A 4,949-nucleotide genomic window follows, 5' to 3' on the forward strand; every position below is an offset into this window, starting at 1 on the left:
AAGCATTTTGGAGTGATTATATGTGAATTTATTTCATTTTTGGACTCTTAAAAGACAGTAAGTGACTCTCTCTCTCTCTCTCTCTCTCTCTCTCTCTCTCTCTTTCTCTTTCTCTTTCTCTTTCTCTTGCTGTTCTTTTTCTAGCTCTCTCTGTTCCTCTTTGCTCTCTCTGTGCTCTTTTCTAGCTCTCTGCTCTCTCTGCTCTTTTCTAGCTCTTTCCTCTCTTTCCCAGCTCTCTCTCCCTCCCAGGCCTTTCCCAGCCACGTGGAGTGCCAACCTTGCCTGGTCCCAGCAGGTCTACTGAATAAACCTAAAAAAAAAAAAAAAAAAAAAAAGACAGTAAGTGATGGTATTTAAAAGTTTTAATCTTTTTTTTTTATTGATCATGCGGCATGATCTCTGGGCTTGGCCGCTGTTCCTGTGCCTTTCAGCTGAAGGTGAGTGCTCTACCCCTTGAGCCACAGTGCCACTTCTGCTTTCATAGTGGTTTATTGGAGATAAGAGTCTCACAGACTTTCCAGCCTGGGCTGGCTTTGAAGCGCAATCCTCAGATCTCAGCTTCCTCTGTAGCCAGGATTATAGGCGTGAGCCACCAGCTACCGGCTTTTAGTACTTTTTAAAATGTATACTGGAACTGTGGAACAGAAGAAATTTGTCTCTCTTTAGACCTCAATTTATGAGCTCACCTCTGAGCATGATAACCCAATGTCACCAACACTGTATTGAAGACAAAATGTGACAGAAAACAATTACCATGGTCAATAATTGCTATGCTATTATTTCTTGGACAACATGAATGTTGAATTGAGAGAGTAAGGGAATGGAGAAGATTTTACCTACTTTTTTATTGCTTACTTTTGGAAATTTTGACTCATTTCCTTCCCCACTGGGTGTCTTTGGGCCATCCACTTAGTGCCTTTAATTACAATATTTCCTGACACTAAAACGGTAATAATATTAGAATTATAGCAAATGTTTCCTTAAGAATTACGAGAAATAAAACTTGTGAAATACTTAACATAAACTTCTAGGAATTACAATTACAATTACATGGGCAAGATAATGAGTATATTTCTTATCAAGCATTGTTGCCTCCTTCTTTGCTTCCTGTTCCCTGAGATTTTTAAAAAACAAAGGAGATCAGGTATGAAAGAATAGCATAGAAGGATATACAACTTATCACACAGAGATTATGAACTAGCCTAAGAGATTTAGAATGCTAAAGGCAATGAGGAATAAGTCTAGTTGATAACTATTTCTTCAATAACCAAAAATGGTTCTCTAGAACAGTTTCTGATACACTTTAGTTACTATTACTTATTCCTTCCATCGTGTTATTCCTTCTATTCTATCACAACTGTTAATTAGCCTCTGCGTTTTTGGTACCATGATTGATCAAAAAGATTTCCAAATGTCACTTAGACTATCCTTCTCTCTGTGCTTAGCAGTGACCACACAAAATCCTGGAATCTTTGAATTTCCAGAATAAATCTTCACCTGACATCTAAGCACATTCCTGGCATTAGTTGCTTTGACCTAATGACCAAAACTTTTTTTAAACAGAGTATGCTATTATAAATAAAGTACATGAATTAGGGACTATTGTCAGGTGTCAGAATGGAAGGAGCAATTATATATTCAAAGTATGGTTTCTTTATTTTGCATTTACTAACTAAATGTTTTTTTTTTATTGTGAAAATACTGTACAGAGGAGTTACAATTACATGGGCAAGATAATGAGTACATTTCTTATCAAGTATTGTTGCCTCCTCCTTTGTTTCCCCTTCCTATCCCTTCCTATCTCCCCCATCTCTACCGACCCCCCCCCCACCAAAATTGTAAAGTTCATTTTTCAACATAACGACTTGTATTTCTCCTTATTGCAATGGGTCCACCTTTATCCCTATTTAAACGATTTTTTTCCATTCCCCTCCACAAATTATACCAACATTAAATACAGTGAAAGCAGGGGTTATACCGTGTGGGGGGGACATACAAAGCAACAAAGAAATCATCTTATAAATATATTACAAACACACACATGAATGAAAAAATATTTGAATACATTTTTTTTTTTATTGCCAGTCCAGGGGTTTAAACTCAGGACTAGGGAATTATTTCTTAGCTTTCTTTTTTTTTAGGCTAGCACTCTACCACTTGAGGCATAGCACAACTTCCAGTGTTTTTCTGTTTATGTGGTACTGGGGAATTGAACCTATGGTTTCATGCATGCAAGGCAATCACCATACCATGAAGCCACATTCCCTGAACCCTAAATGAATTTCTTAAGAAGGCATTACATTTTGATTCTGTAACTATGTATCATAATTTTGTCTAGGTGATAGAAAATGATGTAGAAAACAATATAATATGAGAAGTCTAGTAAGGCTGGATGGAAAATGAATAACTGTCATGGTCTAGCTAGGGTACAGAGAGGCTTATGTCATGGAGCTGTTTCAACAGGCTGAGCAAAACAGCTCCTGACCCACAGCCCACCTCCAGGGCCACTATGAGAGGGCCACTATGGATTCTAGCCACATGGGGACAATGGGCCACCTCCTCCAGGACATTCAACCAGTTCATGTGAGAGAGAGGGAGAAAGAAAGTGAGAAGTACACTTAAGCCCTGTGCTGGTGGCTCAGAACTCCTATCCCAACTACACAGGAGTCTGAGAAATGAGGATCATGGTTCATAGCAAGCCCGGGAAGGAAAGTCTGTGAGACTCTTATCTCCAAATATCCACCAGAAAACTGGAAGTGGTGCTGTGGGCTCAAGTGGTAGAGAGCTAGTCTTGAGCTGAGGAGCTCCGGAACAGCGCTCAGACCTAGAGTTCAAGCCCCATGACTGACAAGAAGTGGACTTCCCACTACAAAAAGTGGACTGAATATCACCCATTTAACTAGGAAGCATGGTAGAGAAGTCAGGCCTAGCTTCCTGTGAACTTGAGATCATAAGTAGGTCACCCAGCTTCTCCATGCCTTGTTTTCCCCAGTTGCAAAACTCAACACAGTGAAGGATACCCTTCCTCATGGGGATAGGGTAATGATGAAAGAGAGCCATGTTTTGTTTCATAATCCCACACCTATTGCCCCATTAATAACAGGGGCCACCTGAGCTCTTTCCAGGTATCTTCCTGTCATATGCTCACAGAATTGTTGAGAACATTACCTGAAGGCCACTCCCTCTGTGCCTAGCCATGTTCCAGAGATCTCTCTATATAAATCCCTTGTTTCCTCACAACTGTTCTGTGAAGAGACTGAGTTCCGATTGTTGTGGCCCTAACCAGAGCATTATCTGTGGTCAAGAATCGGTTGCCATGGACTAAGAGTTTGTGATAATCCATCTAAACTGATGACTGAGCATGGCTCTACATGTCTACCATCCCAACTACAGAAGACCAGGCCTGGTGGAGCATACATGTCACAGATAGGAGGACCGCCTGAGCTCAGCCCAGCCTGAGCATATATTGTTTGTTTCTCAGAAATGCACAAGACAAAAAGGTGGCTCCTCAGAGCCAGGGAGAGGAAACAAGCAGGGGGTCATGGTGCTCTCAGAGGGGTTTCTGACCCGAGTTGGGAATGGTGTTGGGGCGGCCACTCACCTGTGCTGCTGGGAGACGCTTTGGGCAGCTTATCCAGGTAGAGCGAGCAAGGATGGCGGTGGCAGAGCAGAGGACCAGGCACAGGGACCAGGTAAGGGCCTTAGGCCGGCTGCGATTTGAAATCCAGCACCACAGGAAGGGGGGGAGGGGGCTGGGGCATGTAAATTTCCTACTATTCTCTAAAGTTACCTTGAGTCTCTTGCTCACCACTCAGCCACCTCTACCTTCCTTAACTGCTGGTAATGGTGTACTAAAAGAGGGAATCCAGTTGCTACCAGGCATCATGGAATGTGGGCGTTGCCACCATTCTTGTATCCCATTGGTCAGAAAGTAACATGAAAGAATGGAGGTGTGGCTAGAATCCTGTGATGCAATCAGCATGGGCAGAGTCAAGTTGACAGGGGCTCTCCCAGCCCTTTTCCCAGGAAACTCTGTCCCATTCAGTTGCGGACAAGAGGGAGACCGCTTTAGCTGGATGGCTGCACAGATTGTTGTTTATGTCTGTTTGTTGTCAGTCCCGAACCTTGAGCTCAGGATCTGGGCACAGTCTCTGAGCTGCTTTTGCTCAAGGATGGCCCTCTACCACTGGAGCCACAGGACTTCTGGCTTTGTTGGCACTGAAGTTGGACAGGGGTCTCAAGGACTTTCCTCCTGAGGGTGACTTTGACCATGATCCTCCCATCACAGCCTTGTAAACATCAAGGAGGACTGTTGAGAGCCACTGGTGCCTGCCTAATCATTGGTCTTGCTGATGTTCTTGGACAGACCAGTGAGTTCCCTATCCTCAGGTTTAAGTGGTGGGAGCTGGAGCCCACAGTTTGAATCCTGGTCCTGCCACCTCCAAATGGCAGGAGATCCTAAGACACTCATTCATATCCATATGAATACAAATGAGATGGGATGTATGTCATTATTGAATGGCCAGTTCTTGAAAGATTCTAGGATAAAATTATACATAATTATATTATAGCACACTAATAGATTTTATTTAATATTTTTATTTAAGATTTTTTTATTTAAGATTTAAACAATCACATTCATACATAAAATGGAGGAATAATGAAATGCCTAAGAATTGGGCCTCACATACTATAAAGGTGCCGTTTTTCTGCCAGGACTGGGATTTGAACTCATGGTCTGGGTAACACTGTTGTACTGTGTAGGAAGGGGAATCTGGCCTCCTTGAAGTCAAGAAATTCAAGTCTATTCCTTAGGCCTGAAATCAATCCCCACCTGTTCATGTACAATTTACATATATGATTTGTATTTATATTTATATACATATGTTGACTCCATATTGCATTCAATGTAGTTATTTTATTATTTTTTGTTTTATTTATGTATTGAC

The sequence above is a fragment of the Dipodomys spectabilis genome, unplaced genomic scaffold, assembly GCF_019054845.1.
Source record: "Dipodomys spectabilis isolate Male_0828 unplaced genomic scaffold, ASM1905484v1 ptg000354l, whole genome shotgun sequence".
NCBI lineage: Eukaryota > Metazoa > Chordata > Mammalia > Rodentia > Heteromyidae > Dipodomys > Dipodomys spectabilis.